A 12,727-nucleotide genomic window follows, 5' to 3' on the forward strand; every position below is an offset into this window, starting at 1 on the left:
AAGAAGTTCAAAGTTTGTATCAAGAAATTGTGCAGATGAAGGAAGTAAGTAGATTAACCTCACAACCAAATCCAAAAAGTGCTCTACTATTTAGAAGTGCTCTATCTTGATTTACATCTTTGATAAAAAAGAATTTATATTTCTTTTATGATTTGAATTCATTTGTAGAAGTATTTACAACTATATTTAAAGAAAATAATTAAAAAATAGTAGCATGGATTAAGCTTTTATCTTTATAATAAAGATCATAATTAGCCACCATATATATTGGAGAATTCCAAAACCTTACTTGTAATATAGATTGAAATGATAAAGCCCTTATTAAATAATTTTAATATGGATTGAAGGATAATATTAAAGTTTTATTATTGACAATGTCAAAAGTAAAATTTTTAGAATAATTTATTACTTAAACCATTATATATAATATTCAATTATTTAAAAGGTATCAAAAACAAAGATTTGGCTGAAGAAGAATAAGTTAAGTAATGATGGCAACTCCAAAGTTTTCAAAAACTTATTTATCAAGGATAAGATCAATACAAATTGATATGGTATGTTTCAAATCTCTTATTGAGCAAAAAAAGACTTTCTGTTGTCAAAAAGATTTATACTCATATTATAGAGAATTCAAACATATGATTCAACATTGTTTAAAAAAATAATATAATTACAAAATAAGAAGCATGGTTGCCAAAGATGACAATATGTCAAAAAATAAGTTCTCCAACTTTAATAGAGACCATGCGACTAAAATCTTGCATAATTCTTACTTAAGGTCTTATTTTCTCCTCAAATCCTTCACCTTGTTTTATAATAGAAGTTTGTTTAGGATCAAAAAATCACAAAATATTGGGCTTATTAGATTTAGGAGTATCAACCTATTTTACAGATGAAGATTTTATCAAAAAATAAGATATATCTTTAGTTAAAAAAATCAAATTTGTGCATATAGAGGTAATAGATGGTTGTTTATTATCTTTTAGAAATATTATATGTGAAACTATTTCTTTAGAAGTAGTAATTAGTGGTTATAATAGGTTATTAATATTTAATATATTTAAATCTCTTTCTAATCCAATTATTTTAGAATTATTGTGATTAGAAAGATATAATCCTCGGATTGACAAGATCTCTTGTAACCTTGATTTTTTTTATAGTTTAGCCTAAGATTGTGCTAGGTAAGTAAAAATACATAAAATTGATATATCCAAATTATTTTTGGTAGGTGCAAAAACTTTCAAACATGCTACAAAAGATGGATCAATTTTTTTTATATATACCATATCTATTGTTGGTAGAAAAAAAGATTTTAAATGGCATTCTAAACTAGTACCAAGATTATTAAGTCATTTTTTTTAAAAAAAAATATAGATATTCTTCAAAAGTATTATATTTATGATTATTCTATTGATCTTCAAGAAGAAGCTCAACCACTATTTGGACCAATCTATAGCCTATTACAAAATAAGTTGGGTGCACTCAAAAAATAAATTGATTAGAATTTGACTAAGAACTTCATACACCATTTTAAATCTCCAACCGAAGCTCTTATCTTATTTATGATGAAAAAAGATGGATCTTTGCACATACATGTGGACTATTAAGGACTCAACAAGATCACTGTTAAGAATAGATACCCTCTATCTTTTATTTTAGAACTTTTTAATCAACCAAATTAAGTAAAAATATATAAAAAATAGATCTATAAAGAGCATACAATTTGGTATGTATTAAAGAAGAAAAAAAATAGAAAACTATATTTTGAATGAAGTATGGATATTTCAAATATAATGTCATGCCTTTTTGTAGTGGAATATAGATAAGATATTTGTATTGTGAACACATAGAAATAGATAGTTGGAGCCATGTTTGAGAAGTTTATAGAAGTTTCTAGAATTGGAACTAAGTTAATGGACTATGTAGGATCCACCATAGAACATTCTAAAAAGAGCTTAGAGTAATTTTCTAAGTAGAGCTTATTATAGAATATTCTAAAAAGAGCTTAGAGCAGTTATCTAGGTAAGATCCACTATTAAGAATATTTTAGAAAGTTCTAAGATAGTTGAACAAAGCATAAATAAGACTGCCAAGAGCTATTTGGGCATCTGATTAGATATGGCTTTAGATCCTTTTCTTAATAAAGTTTGATTTTGTATCTTTTTGTTAAATTTTGTTCTTTTTTTTTGTTGTAGTTTGCTTTGTCATATGTCATGATAGAATTTATATTCCTATAGATTAGAAGGGTCTTAGATTTTTGAGATAGTACGATTCTATTTCACTTTTAGACTCATGAATGTGCCAATTACTTTTCAACATTTAATAAATGATGTCTTTTGCAAGTTTCTTGATATTTTTTTTATTTATTGTTTAGATGATATTTTGATCTATTCTAAGAAAACAAAAGAATATATAGTTTATATTTGTCATTTATTACAAAAACTAAGAGATACAAGATTATATGTCAAGATAAAATAATATATATTTCATACTATTTGAGTTGACTTCTTAAGATACATCATTTCAAATGAGAGTCTTATGATGGATTCTAAGAAGATCCAAACAATCATAGATTAGAAAATTTCAAAAATAATTAAAGATATGTAATTTGGTAATTATTATTGAATCTTTATCAGCTTTTTTTCAAATTATGGCTCTTCTTATATGTATGACATGTAAAGATATTTTTGAGTGTATGAAAGAAACTCAAATATCTTTTGAAGCCTTCAAGACATTATTTATTTTCGAAACAATATTATATTGCATCAATTTTTTGAAGATCTTTTTCATGGAAATAGATGCATCAAACTTTGTTACGGATGTTATTTTGTGACAAATGAGAGCAGATGACAAACTCTACTTGGTAGCTTTTTATTCCAAAAAATATTCAATAATCAAGATTAACTATAAGATCCATGATAAAGGGCTTCTTGTAATTGTAGATTTATTTCAAAAATAGTATTGTTATTTAAAAGGCACTTTTAATCTAGTCACTATTTATACAAATCATAAGAAACTTAAGTATTTTATATCAGTATGTGTTTTGAATCATCGCTAAGCATGTTGGAGCATGTCTTTATTCAGATTTGATTTTAAGATTACTTATCAATTCAAAAAAAAAAATGTTTATTAGACACTATTTTTAAATAATATTATCTTGTACTAAAAGAAGGAGATATAATTTTTGATCAAAAAAGAATAATTTTCTTGAAGCCAAAGCATTTTCATCTTCAAGAAATAAAATCAACATTGATTATTGATTCAACTTTTATGAAGAAAATTCAACCAAATATGTCATTTGATTCTCTTTTTCATGATATTAAGAATAATTCTTCTAAGTTTGATTTCAAAAATAATTTATTTTATTTCAAAGAGTAATTATATATTTTAAAAAGCAAAGTATAATTACATATTTTTTAAGCTTGTCATGACTTTCCAATAGTTAAATATTTTAGATACAATAAGACTTTGAAGCTAATATCAAGAGATTTTTAGTGGCCTCAAGTGTAAAAAAATATTAAAGACTTTGTACAACCATGTAATAATAATTCAAGTTCAAAAACTTCTTATCATTAATCTTATATACTTTTCCATCCATTATTTATTCCAAAACAACCATGGTCTTTTATTTCTATGGATTTTATCACAAATCTTCTAATGTCAAGTATATATGATTTTATATTTGTGATAATAGATTATTTAATCAAGATGGTATATTTTGTATTATGTATAAAATTTATCACAAATAAAAAAATAGTTGAGTTTTTTCTTAAAAATATCTATTGCTATCATTGATTGCTCAAAGATATTATATCAAATAGAAAGACTCAATTTATATTAAGATTTTAAAGATAGATATAAAGCTTTCTTGAGCTTTACATTTTTAAATTGATGGGCAAAAAAAATAGATGAATCAAATTTTGAAGCAGTATTTGAAGTGTATTATCAACTATCATTAAGATGATTGGATAATTTTTTTTATCATTAATAGAATTTATATATAATAATTTGGTACATTCTTCAATAAATACTTTTTTTTGTCAATTTTGATTATCATCGACAACTTGATATTTTTGATTTTTTAAAACTTGATAATTTTACAATAGAAGATTTAGCAAATTATTTATTAGAGCTATATATAACAATAAAGGCATAATTAAAAAAAAAACTCAAGAACAAAAAAAGATCAATGAAGATGTCTATTGCAAAGAACAACTAGAATTCACCATAGGTGACAAGGTATAGATATTTTGTCATAATATCAAGAATACTCATCTTTGTGACAAGTTAGATTTTTATAGGTTTGAACTCTTTTTTTATTTTTAAATAAGTCAATCCTATTGCTTATTAATTATAACTATCAAAGTCTATGAAGATCCATCATATATTCCACTTGTCTTTTCTTAAGCTATATAAGATAATAAATATCTCAAAAAAAAGACAAAGCCACTTTCTCATATAAAAGTGGATAATAATTAAAAACTTGATGTAGAAGAAGTTTTTGATTTAAGGTGGTGTTAAAATAGATTAAAATATCTTGTTTATTAGCATGAATATGATATTATTGAATGTACATGGGAGCCAACAAAGAATCTTGTAAATACAACAAAAAATGTTGAAGCTTTTTATTAACAATATCAATCAAAATCAAGATGAAAAATAACAAATCTTTGCTATAAAAGAAATAAGATTTACAAAAGATAGCATTCTATCTTCTACTCTTGTTTGTAAATTTTGTGTATTTCTGACACTAAAAAGATGGAAAATCAATAACCAACAGATTTAACTCAAAAACTATTACTTGTTGACTTATCAAATGAGATATTATAATTATCACAACCTTTAAGATAATACAATCAAAATGAAGATCTTCAAGAATGACATGTCTTTCCTCAAATAGATGGCAAAATATAATATGTTTGGTATCACAACCTTGGAGGAGAATCCAATATTTGGTGATTTTATTATAAGTAAAAACAACTCTTGATGGTCTTCCAAATATTTTATTTGAAGAGAGTTACAAAGACTTTGATAATGATCAAATAACAAGGTGGTATTTTTGCCTTGATATGAGATAATATTGATGGCTAAGAAGACCTATCAACCATCTTTGAAGAAAATAAAGATTAGAATATGTAAAAAACATAATTTGGCATATTTTAGATTTTCTCAATATATGATGACCACTCCTCATGGACCTCATCCTTATAAAGATAGATATTGTCATGGACATACATATTTATTCTAATATTTACCTATGTGATTAAAAAGAAGTAAGTAAAGATACATTTATTTCAAAATATTTTTCAAAAAAGCTTCTTAGAAGCTTAAATGATGCTACTTTGACTTAATATATGTTTGTAGTTGATTAATATGTTAAAAAATTGGTCAACAAATTAACCTTATATTAATAGCTTATATAACAAACTAATTTTGTAGAAGTCATATATAAAACTTATTTTGTAAAGTAAGATATATTATCATGATGTAACATGGCTAATGAAGGAAAAAAAGAAAAAAATATATATTATAAAATATCTCATTTTAAAATATTATAACAAATTATCTTAAAAATATAAATAATAGTCAAAAAGATAATAAAATTAAAAAGTGTTAATACTGCCTTTTTATAAAATAGGCTTCAATTTACTTTGTAGCACCATAAATGATAAAATAAAAAGTATATTAGAAAATTAAATAATATAGGCATATATTAGAAAAAATTGAGAGTAAAATTTAGCAAGATTTATCTCAAAAAGCTAAGAATTAATATTTGGAGAAGATTGATTGTTAACCTAGATCAAAATCAGATCCTAAGGCACAAAACCATGCACCTATGATGATTTTAAGGTTTTTTGGAAGATTAAAGAGTGGGATTTTAGAGCAAACTTAAGAAAAAAATTTTAATCATTAGTTTTATGTCAATTGAGTTAATATTGAGTTTTAGAAGGATTTTCAAAATTAGAGATATTTTTGGATGGTTTAGATTTTAAAAAATAAAAATATTTTTACAAATTTGAAGGTTTCTTAAGTTCTATGGTATGTGTATAGGTGAATTTTGGATAGTATGTTGATGTGTTAGTTGTAAATTTTTTGAGATCAATTCAATAGTTAGATCAAAGTTTATAAAGATTTTTGTGGGTTGAGGTCTCAAAAATTGGAGTTTGAATGTTAGTTAATATTTCTATGATCTTCAACAATCTATCAATTGGATTGAAATAATTTTTTTTGTATAGATACTAGATTCAATTTTCAACATTTTAGGTGAAATTTGAGAGAAATTCAACATTTTAAGAAGGAGATATTAGCATTGGAAGTTTTGCATTCATATTGGAATAAGAGGCTGCCTAACATGTAATTGAATTATCTTGTATTTCTCTCAATTAGTGAGTGCGATTGATTTCATCTTTTTTGTACTTGTTCTTAATTAAGACATTAAAAAGTTTACAAATTTTGAGTTGATATCAAGGGTTTGATTATTAATTGTTGAGGTTCCATTTGCTATAGGATTGTTAAGAGTTTATTTAAGATGTAGGATTTGATTAGGATTTGGTTTTGAATTTGGTCTAGGATTTTCTTAAGATTTGGTTTAGAACTTGTATAGGATTTTTTTAGGATTTTATTAGGATTTCATTAGAATTTGACTTAGGATTTGATCAAGATTTAATTAAAATTTTAATTAAGATTTGACTTAGAATTTGACCTAGGATTTGATTAAGATTCAATTAGAATTACATTAAGGTTTTTATTTTTGATATTTCTTTAAAATTCTTTGTGTTTTTTTTTATAATTTTATAATTTTTTTTTTAGATTGATCAATTTTAATCACGATTATTAAAGTCTACTTAAGATTATTTAAGATTTTATTAGAGTTGGTAGGATTGTTCTTGCATTTCTACTTACCTTCTATAGTTAGGCGCTTGGTGTATTTTCAAGCAAGAACACATATATTACAATAACATATCTTACAAAGTCAACATGTTTTAAAATTCATATAAGACATTACCATGGAGCTCCTAGATAAAATTTTATATAGAGGCAAGAGTGAAGCCTTCTTCACTCTTGTCAATGCCTTTTAAGTCCTTACTCTTATTCCAAGACTTTCAAGTCTTCTTATCTTTGATAATAGCTATTTTAATTTAATACTATATCATCTTTAGGTGATTTTTTAGTATTTTCAAGTGACACAAGAGTGTATTGAAATTTTAGTTCTTTGAGGTTTATGTCCTTGATAATACCATTTTTTACAAGAAAAATGAAAAAAATGGCCAAATTATTGTATATCACATCTTTTTTCCAAAAATATTTTCCTATGTCTTGCAAGTTAGATATATATTTTCTAGATTGGATATTTATTGAAGGTCTTATAAAACATTGTCATATAGCTTTTAGTTAGATAGTATATATAGAAGTAAGAGTGAAGCCTTCTTCACTCTTTTCAATAGCTTTTTAGTCTTTAAGCTTGTTTCAAGAGTCTTAAGTCTTCTTGTCTTTGACAATAGCCATTCTAATTTTAATATTATATGAATTTGAGTAAATATCTATTCTTTTCTAATGACATAAGAATATATTGCGGTTTTATTTTTTTGTGATTCATGCCCTTGATACATTTACAAGTTCATACACTTAATGAACTTTAAATTACAATACAAAATGTAACTATAAATTGAATGAATGCTTGAATACATAAATTGTTTTATAAATAAAATATCTTTAAAACATAGCAAGATCATGAGTTGATTTTTACACAAATAATATTATACTTATTTAACAACAAAATAATTACTATAATATTTTTTTAATAACTTATATATTGGATACTAGTTCTTACTTACATTTGTATGTAGAAAGTTAAATAAATATATTAATCTAACATTCTTACTTATTCATTCAACTTTCTAATATGACTCATATAATAGAATGTAATAATTCTTCTTCCACTCAATCAATATTGAAATAGTGATTCTAACTAAAGAATGCAAATGAATAAATAAATCATGTAGAATTAACTTTATGAAGATATCAGTAATTTATTGGCATATTGAAATATGATAGAAATCAATTTTATATTTCTCTCACAACTTACCAATAAAAAAAAAAAAAATTAATATTGATATTTTTTATGGATTTATAGAAAAATGGATTCTTGAGAAGTATAATGCTTCATTAATTGTTGCATGAGATAATAATTGATGATTTTTGTAGGATTTAAATAAATACAAGAAATAACAATAAGAAAAAGAAGATTGAGTTATTTCAAAAACATAATTTTTTTTTCTTATTCCATTGCCTCATACATTGTCATGTTGTAACACGACCATATGGTGAAAGATAATAATATGGAACTTATTATAGAAGAGCCAAGTTAAAAGAAAAAGTAGAAAAATATGGATAAAAGATAGGAAGATAATAAAACTTTTAATAGTAATGCTGCCCTTTTAGAAAAAATAGCTTCTACTTACTTTGTAGGACCAAAAATAAGGCAAAATAAGGTAGATTGGAAAAATAAATGATATAGAAATCTTTAGGAGGAAGTTAAGAGTAAATTCTAGTAAAAATTACCTAGAAAAACTAGATATTGATACCCGAGGAGGGCTGGTTATTAATTTGGGTCGAAATTAGATTCTAAGGAACAAAACCGAGTACCTACTACAACTCGACGACTCTTTTGTAGATCAAAGAGTGGGGTTAGAGAAAAAAAATTAATAGGATTTCAATCAGCATTAGTTTTAGGTGATTTGGATTTGTATTGACTTTGTAAGAGCTTTGCAAAGTCAAGGTTTGTTTTGGATGACTTGGATTTTGTGAAATAAAATAGGGTTTATATTTTGGATGATTTAAAGAGTTTTGTAATAGATCTATGGGTGAAATTTTGTGGATTAATGGTTATAGTTGTGTTCAATATGTATTGTAAATTTGAGCTTGATCTAACGGTTGAATTAAGGATTATTGAGGTTTAAAAGAGTTAAGGTCTTAGAAAGTAGAATTTCAGGTCTAATGAGGGTTTTTAAGATTTCTTACAATCTTCTTGTTGTACTAGAGTGAAATTTGTGTGAGAAGATATTAGACTTATTTTTCTATATGTATGAGAATTTTGAGATCAATTGAATAGTAAAAAGCAGAGATATTGGCTCTGGGAGATTGGCATCAAGGTTGGAGAAGGAGGCCAACCAATACCCAAACTTGTTTTTGAGGTTATCATCTATGTGGTAATTCCGATCCTTTTCAAAAAAAATTTGCTTATTTTCAACTTAGTTTTTAAGAAGTATGCAAAATTTGAGTTAAGATCAATGGTTCATTCATTAGTTATTGAGGTTTAATTTTGCTATAGAAATTATTAGGATTTGGTTCGGATTTGATTTAGGGTTAGGATTTGGTTAGGGTTTGATTTAGGGTTAGGATTTGGTTAGGATTTGATTTAGAATTAGGATTTGATTTAGGATTTATAATTTAGGATTTGGTTAGGATTTGATTTAAGATTTAGGATTTGGTTTAGGATTTAAGATTTGATTAGGATTTGATCAAGATTTGATTTAGGATTTAGGGTTTTATTTGAGTTTATTTAGGATTTAAGATTTAGTTAGTTTTTTGCCTAAAGTTTGAATGAAGTCCAATAAGATTTCAACTAGGATTAAATTAAGATTGAATTGAGATGTATTTAAGATATGTTTGTAATCATTCTAATATTTCTGTAAGATTTCTTATTGTTTCTTTGGAATTCTTTTGAGGTTTTTCTGAATTTGATTAAAGCTTGTTTAGCATTGTTAGTGTTCTATTAGAATTAAGATTTTGTTGTTGCAATTTCCATTCTACCTTCCATAGCCAAGTACTCGAAGCATTCTCAAGGAAGATTTCATATATTATGACAACGTTCTTTTATATTATATGTATTTTTACAAAGACAATAATATAGTGGTGTTGGAAAAGACTATCAAAAATCCTAAAGTTGATGCATATAGATTACTTTGTATAAGTCATTATTTAAGAAAGCAATATCAATGTTAAAATATTAAAGTTTTATATCTTGGGTACTGAAAATGATAAATAAAATGTAAATAATATGATTTTTTATAATTACAAAAATCATTTCAGTGTAATCAATACCAAGTTTTTGCATAAAATCTTTAGCCATAAATTAGGCTCTATATTTTTGAAGTTTGTTCTTAGAATAATATTTAATTTTATAAAACCATTTCTAATAAATATTCTTTTGACTAAATAGAAGCGGTTTTAAATTCTATATTTAATATATTTATAAAAATATATACTTAGCTTACATAGTTGTTATCCATAAAGCAACTTCAAAGAAGGCAACAGCTTTGGTATAAGTTTGTAGTTTAAAAAATGATTCTCCAATGGTTGTTAGATATGCAATAGAATTTAGATAGAAATAAATAAAAAAATTTGTCAAGAATGTCTCTCATTGATTTAATAAAATTTAAAATCATATTTTCTTTAGAAGATTCAAATAGAATAATAATTGATATATCTTTGAAAAGAAGATTGGATACTAAATCAAAAGATTATTCATATAAAGCCATTGAAGAATGTAGTGGATTGAATAGAAGAAAAATATTGGAATTAAACCAAAATGAAGTTAAATCAAAAATTGAATTGAACTTGCAATGTCTTTATTTATAATTGGATTCTAAAATTAATAAATTTTATTTGATGAAAAATAGCTAATAAAAATTATAAGAGAGCTCTTAGCTCCAAGCCCTACATACTTTTTTTTATTAATTTGTATATATCCAAGTGATTCAAAAAGCTTCTAATAAAAAATAGAAAATTTAGAACTCAACTATAACTTCAAAAGAATTCAATATCCAAATTTTGGAGTTAATTAATTGGTTTAATATATAAACCATAGTGTTTATGGCTTTGGCTTAGAGATGAAGTGATAAAATTTTTTAATATAACTTAGATCGAGAGGCTTCAAATATTGTGTAATTATCTTTTTAATAAATTTATACTTTTATAGAGTGTAAACAATGCTAAGTTTATAATATATCTTAGCTTTGTTAAGAATATTATTAAAAAGAAAAATTATAATATTTGATTCTATGATCAATTCAAAATTATATTAAGAAATTAGATAAATCTTATTTAATAATATTTAAAGTATGTTAAGTATTTAAATACTTTCAATTTAATTTTTGTAAAGTATAAAAAATAAAAAGAAATTATATTTTCCTTCAAAAGCATGAAATGTAGAGAGTCCTTAATAGATTAAATATTTAATTTATCAAAAATATCATTGTATAAAATTTTATCTAAAATAAATATGTGAATTTTCTTATTATAATATTAGTATGTAGATTTTTTTTATCATTACCAAATATACAACCATAACAAAGTAAATGGTTTGTAATTAATTTGCTAAAGTTGAAATCAAAAAGAGATTAATGAATATATATTTCTTTTATAGTCACAATTATAACATGAGCCATGTATTTGAATTAAAAATCAATATATTGAACTTGGATTTGAACCAAAGTAATAGTAGTATTAATAATAGGTATCTTGAAGAAATTAACAATTGATTTTGTAAAATTATGATAGAGTTTAGATGAAATTATAATAGGTATTCTTAATACTAAGGTGATCAAAAGGTGATAAAGACAATTCATTTGTTTTACTTCTAAAATATTTTCTTTTAGTTTGGAAAAAAATTTACAAGTATTTAAGATGAAAATTAAAGAAGTGCCGACTTTGAAGATAATACCGACAAAAAAAAGTTTCAAATAATAGAAAAAATAAGATGGGCGCTAGTAAGAATTTTTGATAAAAAAACACCACAAATTTGGTGCTTTAAACAGATATTCTCACTATTGTTGATTCAAAGTACTCAATCATTAGTAATTATAACAAGCTAGTATCTTTCTAAAATTGAAATAAACATATTGAATAAATCTTCATGGTTTATTATGTATTTTGTAGCAGTAGAGTTTATCTAATAGAAATTAATATGTTAGCTAATAGAATAGATATGAAATGAAGAAGAAGATATTATAAATATAAAATTGATATTATTTAAATTAGAAACAATTTTTTGTTTATCATGTGAAGCTTCTTTGCTATTATCAAAACTACAATAGTATTAGAAAATTTTGGATATATTTGCTTTAGTTATAATGGTTGGTGATGAAAAAAATTGCTTGTTCTTTTTCTTTGGTTTTAAACAATGAGTAGAGAAGTGGTTTTTTTTTATCACAATTAAAATATCAAGTATGGCTTTTTAAATCAAAAATGTATTAAATATTTTTTTTATATTGCTCACATCAAAAAAATCAAATAGTTTTCAAATTATGTTGATAAGTAAAAAATGCAAGGCCGTTGAGGTCTTACCATATACCTTGTATTTGGAGCAAGTTTTGTGCCAAAGAAGTCTATCTTAAAGAATACTTAAAATTTATTGTTCTTTTGGGATGTTAACTTAAATAGTAATTATATTATTATAACTAAAAGAAAAATTTACATGATCTTTGAAATGAGCTTATTCATTAGAATGTCATATTATATGTCTATTGAAGACAAAAATTTCAAAGAACTAATAGATCAAGATATTCTTGTATTACTTTAAAAAAATAGATAATTACTTAAAGATGGTATAATATTAAACTAAAATAGTTATTGCTAAAGATAAGAAAACTAAAGTCTCTTGAAATAAGACTAAAAACAAGAAAGACATTGACAAGAATAAAAAAGGCTTCATTCTTGCTTCCAT

The sequence above is a fragment of the Physcomitrium patens genome, chromosome 25, assembly GCF_059467195.1.
Source record: "Physcomitrium patens ecotype Gransden chromosome 25, ASM5946719v1, whole genome shotgun sequence".
In the NCBI taxonomy this organism is placed as follows: domain Eukaryota; kingdom Viridiplantae; phylum Streptophyta; class Bryopsida; order Funariales; family Funariaceae; genus Physcomitrium; species Physcomitrium patens.